Below are 19,724 nucleotides of genomic sequence, written 5' to 3' on the forward strand. Positions count from 1 at the left end.
CTGTCTTTTGTCTCCCCTCTCGCTGTGTCTTTCATTGTTTACTTAGTCATTCGCAGACAGTTTTCCAGCTAATCCCCATCATTCCCAGCAGGGAATTCACAGGGGCAGCCGGCCTTGCATCACAGTCATAAGCCACTGCAAAGCTAGGGCCCACGGGGTCACAATGAGGAGCTATCGTCCCTTGATGTTAGGGTCTGTGCTTCCTAGGCAGATTTTAGATTCATGTCTTATCCATAAAAGACGATAAACCGTATCTGACATTTTTCATGAGCTAATGACGAGATGACAAAATGTGTTACATGTTAAGTTTTACGAATAATCGAACAACCTAATAAAAGCGTCATCAGTAAGATATTCTTTTAAAAGACTCTCAATCTACAAAATAACCTTGGTTTATGAAACATATTTTGGAGGAATATAAATGTTGCTTGAAGACCAGTGAAAAAAAAACCTCTTGGAACGGGAATAATTCAAAGTAGGGGCTGCATGGTGGTGTACAGCTACGTTCATAACGCCCCTGGCAACACGTGTTTACATAGACTTTAATGACAAGTTTGTGTAAAAGGTGTGGGAAAAAAAGCTGCGTTTTTAGTTTTCCATGTTCGAAGCTCTCGCATTCACGTGTCACTATGCAGGCTTCTACAACTGTTTTCAGGCTCTATGTGTACTAAACAATTGTTAAAGTTAAAATTTAAAGTACCATTAGCTGTCACACAGCTAGGTGTGTGAAATTTGTTGTCCGCATTTGACCCAGCGGTGACCTGCAGACACAGCCACGCTCGGGAACCATTTGGTGGATTAACCCCCCCAATCTAACCCCTTAATGCTGAGTTTCAAGCAGGGAGGCATTGGGTCCCATTTTTTAGAGTCTTTGGTATGACTTGGCCTGGATTTGAACACCAGACCTTCCAATCACAGGGCGGACACTGTTCCACAGGGCGGACACCCCTCCACAAGGCCACTGAGCTGGTCTTGATTTGGTCGTGATGTATGAATGGCGTCCCTTTGGATTCACTGAAATGCCAACTGCTTGAGAATTGATCATGAGAGAGACATAAATACTTGGGGTTTGTGAACGGCTGGAATTCTATGAAATCACGTCTTTTCATGTATCGTTATAGAGTTTGAAAGAAAAAGCTTGGAGCAAAATTCCCCAGATTTCTTCGACATTTCGCAGCAAGCTACATCCAACTGTTGGTGGTGGACATGTGGTTGTATTGGGTAGTGACAGTCCAGCATGAACAACGTGGGCTAAATGCATGTTGAAGAACTCCTGTCTCCCAGAAAAAAGGTCCTGCTTCAAATCCCGGCTGGGACTTCTCGGTGTGGACTTTGCATGTTCTCCCCGTGCATGTGTCAGTTTTCTCTGGGGACTCTGACTTCCTGCCACAGTCCAATGACATGCTCCGTAGGTTGATCGATTATCTTAAATTGTGACTGTGTGGCCCTGTGACAGACTGGCAAGCTGTCTAAGGGTGTACCTTTCCCCATCGGTAGCTGGGATTGGCTCCAGCAACCACTTGATCCTGAAAGGGATTCAGTGGGTGCAGAAAACGCATGGATGTATTTCAAACCTACATTACAATAAAGCAAAATCATACAGCATCATAAGGAGTGGAGAAAAAAAGGAAAAACATTCACTCTGTGCGAATTCCTTACTTAGTGAACTATAACAGCTGTTTGCCATTTTCTCTGCATTTTCAAAAACCAGTGCTCTGGAAATTTTCCCAGAGGTTGCTGCAAACAATGTATTAAATTGAATATATTGAATGCTGTAAAAAAATGTATTGAAGTGATTTTATTTTACAAATCCAACTTTTCCTCATCAGAACACAGTGGCTTCATAAAGTCTTCACAGAATGTTCAAAACAATGTATAGTTCCACACTATAAAGTCTTTTAGGGGTTAGGGGGTAGTGAGGACATGTCTACACTGTTTACACATAAAAATGAATGAGAATAAGCCTGAACTAGTTTATTGTCCCCGTCTTTCTCTAAACCCTTACTGACTCTGGTTATTTACTTACAAGTATCTTCACAATTTTTGGTTTGCATCTTGTCCAGAGAAATTAAACCAAACTGTGGATTTACTTAGATGCTGACACAAAAACACAATACTGAGCTGTATTGTCTCAATGAGTCCACTATGCAGTGAGTCCAAATATTGTGTGTGTGTGTGTGTGTGTGTGTATGTGTCCAGAGTGCATGCCGTGATGGATGAAGGTATGCCTCATTCTGCACTCGCTGACACCGTCCCATCTGCTCCTGCTTTCTTGCTCCCATACCATGTTTTTAGCCTCTGTCCCCCAGCTTGCCTCGACAAATAGTGGCTGTCACTTCCCTTCCCTGTAACAAATGCATGAAAGTGAAACACAGACATTAATTAGTTAGTGTGGCTTTGATACAGAAAAACTCTTGGGTTTGTTTTCGTGATTCTTTTATGGCACTATGAAGACATAAATAAATGGTAAAATTGGTAGAATTGACCAGACCGCTTCATCAAAGGGTCACCTGAAAGTTAATTCCACCCAAAGGGCCAAACTAAATGGTTATTGGCTCATTTCAGTTTCAAGAAACAACCACACATTTGCAGAAACCTAATTTGCACAGAAGTAAATGCTGAGGTAACAAGAAATGGGAATACGTTTGTATTATAGCAAATAGAAAAGTGACATCATCAGCAAAGAATAAATATACATGAAAAGAAATGATTCGGCACAACTACATGTAAATTGAAAACTGTAGCAACAAGAGTAAAGTTAATAATATTTTTTCATGATTTAGTCTCATTTAATAATCCAAAAACAATGTAAACAAAATGATTTTAATAAAAACAACTGCATTGTGAATTTTTCACCTTGTGCATTTATTTCATTTAGCTCATTTTTTTTTTACTTTGAGGGATTACATTTGACAAATATAGACTAAGAGTAAGCACAAAAGTTAGAAACACTTGTTTTCTACTTCAGTTACTTCATTTAAGACTTCCCTTATGTACTGTAAGTGATTGGGAGAGTTCATATCGCTTTTCACTGAAAATGACTTAAAGCCTCTGAGCCACCAACTTGTCCTTTTAAAGCTGATCAAAAGCCAAAGGTTGGAATTTTTTTGTGTACTTTATCGATTTCACTTAGTTAATGATGACTTCCTGCCAGCAGTTTCCCACTGAAAGGCCTACGGGGAGCTGCTGTGGGGTTTTTTCCTGTGTATCTTCCAGAGACACCGTAGGAAGAGCATTTGCTCTCATTTTTTAACCATCTGCCGAAAGAAAAATGACAGGGTGTCTCTTACCTGCAAAAGGCAGCATTTTGACTAGATAATTAAAAAAAATGGGCGGCGTGTGGGAGTGATTAGGCTCTGAGCAGATTGCGGGAATTAGTTTGACTAGCATTTCTTGAGCTCAAGGAATACTGGAAATATGGCACATATAGACTTTTTCACTTTGTCAGCAAAACCCATCAGGGAGTTTGAATTCAGGATATAAGGGATGTTTAAGAGGGGCTCCGGGGTCTGGGTGAAACTGATAAATACTATATTTCTAACACTCCCTCCTCATAGCATACCTTTTAATTTGCATGCAACCTTTTAGCTCCCAAGTCTTTATTAAAAGATAGTTCAATATTGCGCACGAGAAAAACAAGAAATACTTTGAAATTTAACTCCAGACCTCTTTTGTCATGCATTGGTGGAGAACCCAAATACTGAGAACAAAGCATTATAAGAGAAAAACTTCTGTAATGAATCATTCAAAAATTACACAATGTAATAACACGTCAAAAACAAACAAAATGTGTTTACATGCAAACATTTGACAGAATAAAGCTGAAAGTACCTAAATGAACCTAGAAAACCAATAAAGGAATTTGGATAACTGCAAGTATGTTGAAATACAAAATGGCAAGATAAATGCAAAATGAAACACAAACTAATGTAGAATAGAGGACAAGAACATATAAATCAAATTTAAACCTCCCGAAAACCTAACCATGTGACAGAAAGTGGAACCAATGGGTGAAGCTGGTGATAACGGCCAAACTGGGGACCAAAGCTGCAACAATATGGAGGCAGAAACTGCACCACTCACAAACATACAAATAAGCAACGCGCAGTAGAAACCACAAGAAGATTGTCTTTTATATTCACAGAAAAGTAAAACTGACCCAGCAGTTATTGTTGTTTGAATTTTTCTTCTGTTTGTGTTGATAGTTTTAGAAAATTACAACGATATGGCAGGAGTTGGATGAACCATGCAAACATTCCTCTTTAAAAGAAAAAGGTGGAAGTTTCTCTACACAAATCAAAGGGAACAGACTTTCATATAGGAAAATCATGAACATTTTCGACAAAGATATAAAAAAACACATGTATACATTTTTTTAAAAGCTTTAAAAATGTCCTTCAGAAGTTTCTTTCTTTTAATTTTGAAACCTCATTCACCACAGATGTAACTCATTCATCTCTAAATGAGTTAATAAGCTAACCTTCAATGTTTTTTGCTGTTCAAGGCGATGCTAAATTGAGGAAAGTCCTGGATTTAAGGGTGCGTTAGGAATCAGCGACATACGGCGTGAAGGGAGTCAAAATCCTGCAAAGGTTTAAGAATTTGATTATTTTAATCATAAAGATATATCATAATAATTTCAGAAATAAAGAGTTGCACTGATTAATAAAAAACGAATAATGTGTTTAGTCATAATAATAATAACCATTGTCCATCATCATCACAAATAGACAGTTTGCATAAATGCATTCAATGCAAACTTTGGTCACATTACATTCCTTAAACATAATGGTCATGAACTAAAATCAAGTAGAGTGGCAAAAAAAAATGCAAAACCAGAATTTTATCAGTTAAATATTAAATATGTTGATTCTTTTTTTTAAATACAAACAGAAAAGCTAGCTTTGTAGCTTATAGTCCAGATATATTTTTAGTTTCCAGAACAGAAAATAACACATTTCAACTTGGTGTTATGCGTCCTCCAGAGCTGGTTTGGCCTGGTCTAAAGATGATTTAAAAACATGCTGTTCAGGTGTTTTCTAGTGTGTAATAAAGCTACAATCTTGAATGGAAAGATGCTCCAGCATCATCAGTGAGACACAGGGAAAGTCCCAGCCGAGCCAGAAGAGGGGGCGGCCCTCCTCCCCCACCTGCATGCTTGGCTGCTTCAGGTAAGAAAAGTGCAATGGAAACCTCATTCAGAGCCGAGGCTCCGTTCACTCCCGAAAAAAAACTTGCAGCACTTCCTGGCCTCCAACCTCCTGGCCTCCCTTCCCCTTTTCTTCCTCTCGTATTTTCTCTGAAGCTTTTTTTTTTTTCTCCTGCACCACTGTGGGCTGTTCCACCTTCATTATTGGCCAGGTGGTGGGAGGACAGGGGCTTGCCCACTGGCCCATGTCAGGTCGTTCTCAAACATAGCTAAAACAAAAGCAGCTCAGTGTAGCATGAGTGGAGGCTGGGAGCAGTCAAGGAAAAGGTGAAGTTTGTCAGAAAATGCTCTGGAACAGTGCTTCTTCACATGAGGAGGGAGGGGTTGAGTAGAACTTTATTTTACATACAGTACAGACCAAATGTTTGGACACACGTTCTCATTCAAAGAGTTTTCTTTATTTTCATGACCATAAAAATTGTAGAGTCACACTGAAGGCATCAAAACTGTGAATTAACACATGTGGAATTATATACAGAACAAAAAAGTGTGAAACAATTGAAAATATGTCATATTGTAGGTTCTTCATAGTAGCCACCTTTTGCTTTGATTTGCACACTCTTGGCATTCTCTTGATGAGCTTCAAGACGTAGTCACCTGAAATGTTTTTCACTTCTCAGGTGTGCCCTGTCAGGTTTAATAAGTGGGATTTCTTGCCTTATAAATGGGTTTGGGACCATCAGTTGTGTTGTGCAGAAGTCAGGTGGACACACAGCTGATAGTCCAACTGAATAGACTGTTAGAATTTGTTTTATGGCAAGAAAAAAGCAGCTAAGTACAGAAAAACAAGTGGCCATCATTACTGTAAGAAATGAAGGTCAGTCAGTCCGAAAAATTGGGAACACTTTGAAAGTGTCCCCAAGTGCAGACAAGAAAAACATCAAGTGCTAAAAGGAAACTGGTTCACATGTGGACCGCCCCATGAAAGGAAGACCAAGAGTCACCTCTGCTGCAGAGGATAAGTTCATCCGAGTCACCATCCTTTAGAAATGGCAGGTTAACAGCAGCTCAGGTTAGAGAGCAGGTCAATGGCACACAGAGTTCTAGCAGCAGACACATCTCTACAACAACGGTTCAAAGGAGACTGTGTGAATCAGGCCTTCATGGTAGAATATATGCTAGGAAACCACTGCTAAAGAAAGACAACAAGCAGAAGAGACTTTTTTGGGCTAAAGAACAGGTGAACGGATGGACTCTACATGCCTGGTTCCAACCGTGATGGAGGAGGAAGTGTGATGGTGTGGGGGTGCTTTGCTTGTGACACTGTTGGGGATTTATTCCAAATTGAAGGCATACTGAACCAGCATGGCTATCTTGCAGCGGCATGCTATTCCATCCAGTTTGCGTTTAGTTGGACCATCATTTATTTTTCCAACAGAACAATGACCCCTAAACACACCGTCAGGCTGTGTAAGGGCTATTTGACCAAGAAGGAAAGTGATGGGGGGACTGCGCCAGATGACCTGGCCTCCACAGTCACCGGACCTGAACCCAATCGAGATGGTTTGGGGTGAGCTGGACCGCAGAGTGAAGACAAACGGGCCAACAAGTGCTAAGCATTCTGGGAACTCCTTCAAGACTGTTGGAAGACCATTTCAGGTGACTACCTCTGGAAGCTCATCAGGAGAATGCCAAGAGTGTGCAAAGCAGTAATCAAAGCAAAAGGTGGCTCCTATGAAGAACCTACAATATGACATATTTTCAGTTTTTTCACACTTTTTTGTTATGTGTATAATTCCACATGTATTAATTCACAGTTTTGAGGCCTTCATTGTCATGAAAATAAAGAAAACTCTTTGAATGAGAAGGTGTGTCCAAACTTTTGGGGTGTACTGTATTTAGCGCCTTAGTCGCATGCTCCCGTACGGGGAGTTGACTTGTATGGCTTCTGCAGGTTTTTAGGTTTTCCGGGCCTATGGGGGGGTCATAAGGTGGATTGGCCGCATCTGAAGGGGGAGCGTCAGGGCGTTTTGTTTTAGCATGACCTTTTTAAAGTCATAAAGCTGATGTTGCTATGCATTTTTCGAGCGCTACCAGCTACTCGCTAAGGTGGTTGACCGGCGACAATTGATGACGTCATCAAGTGGGAGTGAGGTCCGAATTGAGCCAGATGCCAGCCCGGAAAACAAAGACGTACATGGATCTAGTCGTCTACAAGTGGATGCATCAGAATGGAGCGGAACGGGGAGCCTGTTTCCCGCACATCATGGTTTCTACATCACAAAAAATCTCTTTTTTTGGCAGCATTTTTTCAGTTCTCCTCAGTCACAATGATTTGAATAAAGACAAACTCAGAAATGCCATTTAATTCTTAATTTTCTTTATACATGTTCTCCATTGCAAGAAAAATACTAAAGAACGTATTAAAATCACCATTTCCATTGTAGTGGGCCTTTAAACCAACCCTGTGGAGGCTCTTCCAACAAGCACATAACTTCATATTTAGTCTGAATTCTTATTTTCGTCGCAGGTAGAAATTTGTTTATTTTGCCTTTTCCATCATGCCAAAAGCAAAGCCCCCCTCCCCTCCCGCTGGTTTTAGTGCTGTGATGTAGCGTTACCTGTAGAAGAAAAAAATCACTGACTCCTTCAATTCAGTTATCACACTTGAGCAAAAGGATAATAATAAAAACAATATTAATAAACTGTTCATATCTCCAAGTGACAGTCATCATTTCAGACACACGCAGTGCAAGAATGAGGGGATTATTTTTTCTTTTGCAGGAATTCATCTCATTGAAGGCTTCTCTGGCTGTTTTCGTGTTTAAGGGTGTAGGTAAATGCATCTCGGTGGGCGCATAAAAAGCACCCGGAGACAATTCACTCACTCAGGCGGACAAAAAGGGGAAACAAAAACAAGAATAAAACTGCATTCGAGTGAAAAACACTTCTATCCTGCTGGTAAAGAGGGTAAGAGTTTCTTAGATGTGAGGCAGAAAGAGAAAAACATATTTAACAAATGATTTCATAAGAGAGAGGCAAAATAAAGAAACCAGCACAGGCAGGAAATGGATGACACAGATGTTGTACCCTGATTTTTCATCACAGTGCAAGCATCCCATGTATCTCAGGCACTCGACACAGTCATAAGTTATTTAGTACCGCTACACACTAACAAACTAAGTTTGAGGAAAGGGAAGCTGTTACCAGCGCTGTCTTCAGTCCAGCAACTATACCCTTAAAGAGTACTGCAGACGGAAGTCCTAGGGGCAAAAGCAGAAATCAACAGCCATCTGAGGCTAAATGATTAAAAAGAACAATTTTAAAGTTACAGGTCTAATAAAAATTGTTTGCCTCCATCACTGGATTCTTATTTTCCTGATTGTTGGCAACTTTATTATCACATTTTTTTTAAAGGATTTTCGACCCAAAAAACTTCAGCCGTCACACAAACTTGTGTGAAAAACAGACAACTGTGCAAGAAGTTTTTATTCTCGCTTTTTCACAGGTTTCAAGTTCCAGGCCTTAAGTTGTCCTGCTTGTTTTCCAACGGACACAGTTTTTGAAGCTTTTAGTAGTGACAAAACATACACGAAAGCAGCAATAGATGGGAGAGGAATATCTTGAGAATCTAGCAAAATTATGACCTAGAGGTCAACTTCTTTATTCACCTACAGACTTTTTTTTAGGTGGAAAAAGTCTGAATACAAAAACACTTGATAAAAAGACATTATTGAGGAAGTTTTAACAAAACAAACTCTAAAACCCATTAGATTTCCTTTTGATAATATATTTTTAAAAACTCAATCCAATTGTCTGTTTAGCTGATTTTAGCCAAAAATAAACTGTGTAGTTTTCTAGGACAAAGTTTCTGCCAAGCAGCAGGAGTTCATTAAAAAATTTACCTTAGAGTTGTGGGCGGGACCATAGCCATGGAAAACCCCCGCCCACTATTTTATGGACCTCTTTGTCTATAAGTGGATGCATTAGAATGGAGCGGAGCAGGGAGTTTGTGGCCCATCCAGCATGATTTCTACATCACAAATATTTTTTTTTCAACTTAAATTTTCATCTTCTAGATTACAACAATTTGAATCAAGAAAATAAATACAGAAACACATTTTTGAAATTAATTTAATTAAGTTCAGAATTGCAAGCAAAAAACACCATAAACATAATTTTTATTGGAGAGGGTTTTTACAGTATTAATCTCTTATTACATTTTCAAAACACTCTTTTTCTTTTGACTTTTAGATTTTGTTTCCCCTTCAGATTAGTGGATCATTTGTGGATAGCTGTTTTGCTCCAGAAACAGCAAAACAGTGTCTAGACATCAGCGTAATAGAATGAGCACATAACGGATCAAAGCTAGACAGTGGGGCAGATGCAATTTAAAAACAATAAACACAAGAGATCTGGCGCAAAATGAGATTTGGTGCAAAATGGCAAATGCTTGATAAAAGAAACGATAAACGAAGGTAAACATCGCTGGGTGAATGATCGTGATCCTTTGCTTCTTCAAATATCCCACTTTTCTAAGAAGACCTTTAAAAAAAAATATAGACCAATGATGAGCTGTAATTTCCATTTTGTTTGACCGAAAAAACGTGTTTACCTATTTAGATGGAACCTTTGGTTCTGTTAAGCAGCTCCACAACATAGATTTTAGAATGTTAAGTAGTTTTCCATTCAAGCAACAGTTTTTCTCTTATACATTTGTATTTGGTTTAAATGTTTAAGCTGCCAGCATTTATAGAATTCAAAGTTTAGTCAAAGTAATCGGAAATAATGGATGTAAAAAACATTAATGAGGTATTTACATGGATGCACTGGATGCATCAGTAGCCGTCCTGCAGTCAGTCTTGCTCTGCAGCAAACTGTGGCCTCGCCGCCTCGCCGCCGCAGCGTCTACGGCGCCCGGCCGAGCCGGCTCTCAGGGGCCCGCACATAAAAGACTCCAGCAGCTGTTCCACCATTTTGCTGCTTACCAGCTCACAGTGTTCTCCATCACACTCTGCCTCTCTCCCACTTTCTCATCCCCCGATCTCACCTGGGGGTGTGATTAGCAGAGTCAATTAGTGTGCACTAATCAGGCTAAAACACAGACTGACAGATGTAGAATGCTGAAAATGACTTTTTTGTCACTAACTTTTTCTTTCCTCAAGTGATTTCTTTAAATTAGTCGAAGGAGTCTTTCTGCAATTCATCCTCTGAGTAATTGTTTGTGTGTGTTGCTTAGTGCAGCGTTGACTAAGCCATCAGAATGTTGCCTGGCAGCGAGTTTTATCTTTTTCCAGTTGAATGCAAACTATTTGATAAGAGTTTTCTTCAGCATTGAGTGATGGATGGATTATTTTATTGTGTTATGCTGAACATTGAATAGGTTCTTATATTTGTAAATGTTTCTAGCTAGAGTGTATGCAGAAGTCTACACAGAAAGTATTTCCGTGTTGTAATGGTAATCCTGCAAACCCTTCGCAGCATCATTGGTGCCAGTAGCATGTGTTAAACGCTCACATTTAAGTTGCAGGTTGGCAGAGAAAGATAGAAATGTTTGGCAACACAACAAACGATCTGTTTTACAAATCCTTATCTTTGGCCAAAAATGGTCTCGGCTTTAACAAATACTAAAATCCAGAGACAATAAGGTTTATTTTTTTTGCATTGTTTTGTGTTTTTTTATAACACAGTGGAGTGCAAACATTGATGATTGTGACCTTCCTTTATTGTTATCCATCCTGGCACTGTTTCAACACAACTGTGTATTACTGTGCCGCCAGCTGCAGCTCAGGAAAATAAAAAACAAAATAAAAAATATATATATATTTTTTTATGTGCAAAAAAACAGAAAATAAAAAGTCATTTAGACCTCACTTTAACAAGATTGTGAATCTTCTGTTTTACTTATGCACGGCTGAACTGCAAACCTCCCCAAATGTCTAGTGGGAGGCTTTTTCAGCACGTCCTTTTAAAAAACCGCAGAAGCAGTGCATGCTAACATGGGTTGCAGTGAAGATTGGTCAACATCTGCAGTGACGTTGACCATGTTCATAGGTCTGTTCATGTAGAATGAATTGATGTCTTTTGAGAGTTTGTGCCAATGCAACCCAAGCAGGCAGGAACATGTAAAAAAAAATACGTATTGGACTTTAAATGTTAATTTACTTCTGGAAAAAAGTTTTATTGTTTTCATTCAAATGTAATTCAATAAAGTGCATTGTGTCTATAAGATTAGTTAGACATGTTTCAGCAGAATCACTTCCGCCTTCGTCAGAGTCGTCATCAGATGGTGGGGATGTGACGTCTTTAAAAACAGATGGTTGTGACTGAGGCGGAGTCGCCTGTCAAACTTTGACAAGTGACTCCGCCCCTTGATGTCAGTTTCCTGCTGGAGGATGTTGTTCCAGGTATGCAAGAGCATGAATGCGCCCTCATCCCGGTTCATGGAAGTGTGGGCTCGCTTTTGGATCTCCACCGCCTCCAAAATCCATCTATAGTTAAAAAAACAAAAAAAGAAAAAAATCCTTTTTTTGGATTGTTGGTTAGAATTTGGTATGTTGACGAAACTTTCATTTGATGTAGAAAAACACAAAAAGGAAAACCTCAGTCAAGATATCACTGCACACTAAGCTATGTACACACAAAAACTCCTTAGTTAAAAATAACCCAAGTTGGGTGGTTTTTAACTCAAACACGTGGTTAGAAAGGGATTACATATTTTAGGTTATTTTAACTAAAAAAAAAAAAAAAAAAGCACTCACAAAAATGAAATGTACATATTTTGTGGTAAACACATTTTAAGTGGTCGTGAGAATGTTTCACTATGTTGGGAGTTAATGTTAAAATATGTTCTTGCAAAGCCACATAATCCTTTATATGATCACAAAAGCAGGAGGTTTGAAGGCTTTGAAGGATTTGGTAATCCCCTGAGGTCCAGCTGTGCTCACAAAATGTGAGCCACCGCTTACATTATGGTATTTTGCATGAGGTTAGATACAGCAATGATGTCTTTTCAAGGCACCACTCTGCTTTTGCCCATGAATTAATAAACTATTGTTTCATTTGAAAAGTCAGCATCAGCCAGGGTCCTAAAAAGAAGAAAAAAGTACAACAATATGATGTAAACCATGACCTTCACTTATTACGAGTCTGCCATGCCAATAACAAAATAAACCTGAGTTAACTTCTGCTATATTGTATGTAATTCTTAACCTTTTCTTTGTCAAGGTTGGTTATCTTTGCTTACTGGAAGGTTTTGGGTTCATCTACTAGAAAGAATCCTGTTGTAAGCCTGTCATGGGGTGAAGGAGTGTACAGAGTTTTATATTAGCAGGATTGGCTTGTGTTGTCCGACCTACTGAATTCAGATTCAGTCTGTATTTCATCAAGTATAGTAGCATAGGAGATCCAAAATGTGTACTTCTATGTTTGATTCAAGATATTGATTTGTACCGTAACAGAAAAAACGTTTCCTGATTGACCATCCTGCCGAGCTCCCTGTGCTTCTCTCCTGACGGACACAGACTTTAGTTGTGCCTTATCATCGAATTGCACTGCACCAAAACAATTGGCCTTGGACCACGGTCTGTAGCTTTTTTCATTTGGTAACCCGCGGATGGGGAAGACGGCAGTAGCTGCCTGACGGCGATAGACTTCCTGCCAAGCAGCGGCGCTCCTCCTCCAACACGTTTCTTTAAGATGAAAGCCCCGCATGCCATTATTCCATTTCCAAAGTGGAAATACAAGCATGGGTTGTAGCTCTGTTCTTGTCTTAAAGTGATGTTGTGTCATTTGATCTTGGCAGATACGGAGACATCTGCAACCCGATTGGGTTTAGAAGGAAAAAAAACTGTGACAAGCACAGTCTGACACCATGCTAAAATATGTGCCACACTGCTTTGAAGCAACAATTAACATGGGAGCCAATTGCTGTCGTCTTTTTGTCTTTGCCATCCTGTCACAAGAGTGGCCTGACATCTTTTGTAGTATAGTGCTAAATTAGCATTTCCCTGACTAGAAAAATGGTGTAAAAGATCCATATTTGGTACCAGTCTGTAAGACACCTAAGAGCATGGAATTTAAACAACTGCTTGCAATTTAAACCGAAGGCACAGGAGATTTTTGGAAAAAACTTTTGTCTTGTTTGTTTTTCTTTTTCTTTTATTTCTGATTCAAGGTACGCAATTAACCTCACGACTTACTGGGAAGTTGCTTCTAATTTGGTACAAAGCAGAACTCATTTGACAGAAGCTATTTGTCCCTGAAGCCAGAGGCAGCTCTGGTGACATGGAAAAAAAAAAAAAAGTAGGGTAAAGTTTAAAAATTCAAATTTAAAAAGGAGGACGTTTTCCATTCTCCCCATTAATTAGCTCTTGCCCACATTGCCACCTTCACCTAAACTTTCTAAATCTGCAGATTGGCCTCATTAGAGTAGTGGAGCACTGCAGTCAGGGATGTGTGATCAATAGCCCAAACTCAAAGCAGCACCCATGCTGATCACTTGCTGAATCCCACTTCTGGTAAGAGTTGTTGTTCAGCACCAGCGGAGCTAACTCAGTTGATTAAATATCCACCTTCCTTTGCCTCCCATCTCTGCAGGCCTGAGTGATTGCCTGAGATTGGAGCAGGGGCTTATGGTCGGCGAGAGTAAAACTGATAGAGGAATAAAGGGGATGCCAGAAAAGGGGGGAAGATCAATTGTGGATTTAGCTGAGAGTACAAACGAGCGTGCAACCCACGTGAGATAATATGATTCTCTTGGGAGCAAAGACAAAACAAAGGCGTCCATCTCACTGCATTATGCAAAGGAAGATGTCAGGGCGTTCTTGTCTTCTATGGCAGCCCTAATTCAGATAAATTTACGTGCTGCCGTGCAATTTGTTGTTGTTTTTTAACTTCCAAATGCTAAGACAAATTTATAAGCAACTGAGATCACAGCCAAGGGTGTGCTAAGTGTTGTGCTGAAAGAATGCTGTGGCATTTTCACTGTGAGTCAGTATACTGTGAATATGAAAAGCCTTCACATCATTCAAGGACACCGTTTGAGCACATCGACTCGCTGGGGTTAGCCACCCACTGAGAGGAATCAGCAAGGGATATATTCATGCAGGAGTTTTTTTCTCTGTTATCAATACTCTGTCTTTCATTCATGCTGTGGGCTACGGAGCAGTCAGCTTCTGTCTGGTCATATTTTGACTGCTGTTGTGTGCTCCAACCAGGAGAGTTTTCCTGAGGACCTCCATGAAGAAAAGTAGGTTTGGTGCATGTGGTTGTAGAAATGAACAGATCACAAATTATCCGCTGACTTACCACAAAGACCATTTTGTCTTTGTCAATTGGGACAACAATAGACTATCTTCCTAGAAACTTACATTTACTAAAATGGTGTTGTTATGATTATGTCAGCCTTATTTTCTTCCTCTCAGAAAGAGTGACAGTGCCGTTATTATACCAGGAAAGAAGAGGTTGCAGTGGATGTATTTGTTGGATGAAGCTACATTTGACGGAGAAATTGCAGGAATTTTAAACGTTTTTAATATTTTTTTTGTAATTGTGTCAAGCTTATACGTAAATCCCCTAAATCCATAATAAATGAAAAAGACTGGAAGCCAGTCAGCAGCTGCAACAAAGTATATTAATATTGTATGGATCTATTCACTCACAAACTTTCAGCCATCCGGTAGTCCCAGTTCCAAGGTGAAATCTACCTTTTCTGTTACATCTAGCTGGCAGGAAAAAGCCCAGATGCAAGAAGAACCAGGGACAAAACGGAAGAGTGGGTCAAACGTTTATTTACAAAAAACATTTCACTGCAGATGTACAAGACTCTAGAAAACAAGACAACAACAAAAATTAGAAAGTCCCAATTGTCGATGATGAAATGAGGCTATAGCTACAAAACCCACCAACACTGAGGATCCAGAACCCTTATTTTTAATACTGAATGAAGAAAACTCCATGTAGCTAGGAATGCTTCATGGAGAACCACAAGAAGAGCGTGGGGCATCCAGAAAAAAACACGCCCAAACTTTACAGAAGGGAACCAATGAACCCCTGGAAAAAAACATAAACTATGACACTTTTTTTCTTGAGTTTCCTTCAAACCAGTTCAGAATGAATCTTGTTTTAATGACTGGCCAGATTGAAACTGAATCTACAAATATTACGCTGGCATCTGGTTTAAAACTGGATGACTGGAGAGCTCCAGTATTTCTCCCCATTTTTGTTGTGGTGGTAATGTTAGATTGGAGGTGTAAACTAGCAGGATGGATGTTGGGAAGGGGGGAAAACGTACTCTGTACCAACAGTCCTGCCCACAACTCTGAGGTGAATCTCTATTGAACTCCTGCCACTCTGCAGAATCTGTGTCCTAGAAAAAAACGCAGGTTTTTGGACAAAAACTGTTTAATCAAAATTAAAACACCACTTGGAACTCCTTGAAAAAAAGATCAATAGATGATCAGAGTGGGGCTTTCAGGGTTGTTGTGGACTTTTCAGGACTTTTCTGATATGAGGTGGTGTATTTGTTTAAGACATTCTTTTTTAGGTGACTTAACATACGGCACATAAAACCATTTTCTAACTTCACTTCATGTTTAAGATTTGTTATAACTGAACTGATCCGTACTGAGTGACTGACAGGCCCAACATGGACCTGCAACCTTGTCCCGTCAAGCAAATGCTTGACATAGACTGGCAGAACAAATTGGTTTTCTTTTGGTTCAGAAAAGTCCTTCTGAAAATGAGTCGGCAGTTCAAGAGGCTTTTTAGATCCATGATCAAAACACATTAGTCCACACTCTAATATATTCAATTTCATACTTCTGGAAGTTGGCTTTGTTTTAGACATTGGATAAAACGTCAATTGTGCACAGCCATACATTGGGGAACACGTTGGAGGAAATTTACCCAGAATGCTTTGTATTATTGGAATTTCAGAGATTGCATAACTGCCACCCTACTTTATAACCCAAAACTCTACTCTCAAACCATAACTGTGCTACATTTTAGTAGGTGAAAGACTGGACTTCCTGAAATCTAGCAGTCATTTTGAGTTAGACTTAAAACTGGCTGTAATCTGCGATGTCCACCTTTAATTCTGGAAAAAAATAAACCCTTCAATAAAATCAAAGCTGCAATCTTCACCTGTCTTTGGCTCTTATTTTCTTTAAGAGCCCCAGTCCCTTGGCGGTAGAGTAGATATTTGGACCAAATATTACACTTTTGCTGAAGACGAGGAGGTGAGAACAGCATATAGACTTCTGTCTGGACATGTCTGCAGCTGAGTGTCGGGCCGTCTCTCTTTCTTTCTAGGAAATGGAAGCTGTTTGCTGGAGATAAGGTGCTTCTTGCCTGTGAATTGCAACTGTCACCGTCAATATGCAGCGCTGCTTTGGTATCCATTTCTCCCTGTTTTGTCATTGGCAGAAGTGACAGTTAGATTGGATGGAAGGTCTGCAAGCTGGGATGGGTCACCGGTCTGGTATCTGTCGGCTAGTGAGCCGATGTCAACCTCCCCAATCTTTGCTATACGTGCATTGTAAAGGAACCGGTGTGGTGAGACAAGGCTGGCGTTGTTTTTCTTCTTAAAACAGATGGGTCGGAGAATACAAGACTGTTCAAAAGGAAAAGATCAACTGAGCTGGTTGCCAGTACATCAGCCCCTCGCTAGAAACATCTTCTGTCTGATTTAATTATTGGATTGGAAAAACCTGACTTAGATTTCCAATCTGCACCATATCGCATTTTTGACACGTTTCTAATTGTTCCAGAGTCAGATGAGCAATAAAATGCTCTGGGATGCTATGCTTTTGCCCCTCATCAAAAAGCGCATTGGCACACAAACACAAGAAGGAAGGAATGACACGTCAGCACAACGCTGCTGAGGCGTCATCCAAGGTAACAGCTGATCCCAACTGACACTTATCTTTTTAAAATAGATCCCGGACGAGCCCCCACTTAATAAATACGTAATATAGAAAAATTATGTAAAGCAGGAGGGTTAAGAGGACAACATAGCCGCTTTGTCAGGTAGGGAGGGCTGGTGAGCATGAAGGACCCAGAATGCCGAGACGGGAGGCACACGGTTCCAGGGCAAGGGGTTTATTCTCACACAAAAAGTGCTGCAGAGCAGGGAAACCTAAACAAAACTCACTGTGGTAAATCATGAAAACATGGCAGAAGACAGCAGGGAAGAGACAGTAATGGACCAGCACAAGAGAAGGCAGAGACAAGACTTGTATACAAACAGCACTGACAAGACACAGGTGAACATGATCAGGAGAGATTGGGACCAGGGAAGTAAAACTAAAAACCATGACATAACAGTAAACCTTTCAAAATAAAACAGGAAACAGAACTCAAATATGACAGAAACAAGACGGAAACCTAAAACCATCTGCAGGATACTCAACAGGGGCTGGACCTACAACTCAAATACACATAGACATATACACAGGACCACAAAACAAATACACACAAGACCAGGGGTCGTAACAATCTTTTTTTTTTCTTTACTTTTTAACTGTGATTTATGTTCTGCGTTCTGATTGGCTGTTGATATTGTCAATAGTCTCCTATGTGACTTGTCTCTTGGATAGAATGTGTTCGTAACTATTGATAAAATTAAATCTTTGTTTTTAATCTCTTATTATTGTTGTACAAAGTTTTGGAACTTTTAAACAAGAGAGAAAAGTTTGAAATTGTTCACGTCTGTTTAAGAAAAATGTACAAAGTGTGTACTGAGGGGTTTTCCCGTCTTAAAACGTTTGTACTTTGTGGATTTCACCTATTGCGGGTTGTTTTTGGAATCCAACAACTGCGATGAATGAGGAAACATTGTAGTTTTTCCTAAAGTCACACTGAGTTAAAGGACTGTAAGATCACCAGAAATGACGACATAAATTCAACTTTGATGCAATAAAGAAAATCTGAACTTTTAAATCAAGTAGTCTTAGTTTTTCATAGATCTTGCTCATACATGAAAAAGATGACTGGGCAAAGCTGAATGAAACTTTAATACAGGCTAACATATAGTTAAGTATGTAATTAGACTCTTAAAGATGAATACATCATACATTATAAATGCAAGCCAAAGTGGTGATAAATTTGTGGCATAAATGGCTTTGCAGCATATTAACGCCCGTCTGCGCAGTTTGACTAATGAGGTCCATTTTGTTTAAGCAGCACACTTACCAGGCAGCAGCCAATTACCCCCATGGGCCAGAATGCAGGAGTTTGGGCCTCAGTGTGTTTAGACAGTGCAGCGCTATATCATAGCTGACCCTGCAGACACACTCTGCAGCCTTGTATTTGATCCCAAACACAAAGGCTGTCAGCCAGGTCAGAGGCTCAAGAGACCACAGGGCTGTTGACATTGTCTTCGACGCACAGCTCTATATCCCGACAACCGTGATGCTGGTTTAATGCTCGGGGTTTTTGTGCAAGAGACACACTCTGTTTCTCTGTTGTGCATTGACATTATAATAGTTAGTGAGGCAAGATGGCAGACTCCACATTACAGAGGGATGCTGAAGCCCCTGGAAAATATCACGGCACAGATAGCTGCTTCAGCCCTCTGTGAATGTTTTTATCATGAAGAAAAAGCTGAAATAGCATTCTGAAAGAACACCCTTCTTTGCCCTCAAGCCTGAAGTCAGATGAGCAGACTTTTTAGTTTCATTCCAAATCTACACATTTGCTGGAAAACCCGTTTTTACTTGCGATGAATGCTATGTAATGTTACCGGCATCATCTCATTGACTGAACGAGGAGAGGACATCAAATGGGTGACTCAGATTTGGCCGAAATAATCTTTTACAGAAAAACGAGTTTGTGGAAGCTGTTAAGAAGCATTTGATTAAAATCTTCTGACATAGTTATTGAATTGCTCCACAACTTCTATTTAAAGACCCACTCAGATAAAAAAGGGTGTTAACATAGTTATGTAGCATTTTTCTGATGATGGAGGAAAAATATCAAGAAAATTAGGCTTAAAGTTATTATTATCTTTATTCAAATTGTTGTGAATCAAGAGCAGATGAAAAAAATGCTGTTGAACGTCTTTGTTTTCCTCATCTGAGCTGGAATCTGGATCTAAACTGTACGGAGGGATAGCTGCAATATTGCTGTCCATTTTTGTTGCACCACCAATGTTAGGTTGGGGTGTGAGGGGCTGCAAGGTAGCGGAGGAGCACGTAAACAAATGGACGATGGGAAGGGGGCGGGCTTACTGTCCGTGCCACAACTTACCCTTGTGTGTTGTATGAGTACTCACTATTACCCGTTGCCTGCAGCATGCCGGTTTAGCGGTCTACGAACTTTTGATATTTCGTGCGGGCCATCTGCTTACCTCGTACAGGTTTGCCCTCGTGCAGCCCGTATCCACCCGTAAGGGCAGTTGTAACCAAGGCTTAAACCTCAAGGACCAGTTTTTGGGTAGCCCTCATGATTTTTAATCCATAAAACATGAGGTGTAACCCGAATTGTGTCAGCATTATAAGAGTTGGGAAGGCACCTGAATCTAGATCCACTCATCTTTTAGACTTTTAGAAAGATTATCTCAAATATTCCCTGA

At 39.9% G+C, this 19,724-nt stretch overlaps 1 protein-coding gene across 5 annotated transcripts in view; it reads left to right on the forward strand.

Annotated features, from left to right (window-relative positions):
- The window catches only part of cadm1a (cell adhesion molecule 1a), a 501,435-nt gene that overhangs the window by 205,095 nt on the left and 276,616 nt on the right, over positions 1–19,724 (forward strand). The gene's annotated exons all lie outside the window — the stretch shown is intronic.

This window comes from Oryzias latipes, chromosome 14 (genome assembly GCF_053564925.1).
Source record: "Oryzias latipes strain Hd-rR chromosome 14, Olatipes_Hd-rR_3.1".
Taxonomy (NCBI): Eukaryota; Metazoa; Chordata; class Actinopteri; order Beloniformes; family Adrianichthyidae; genus Oryzias; species Oryzias latipes.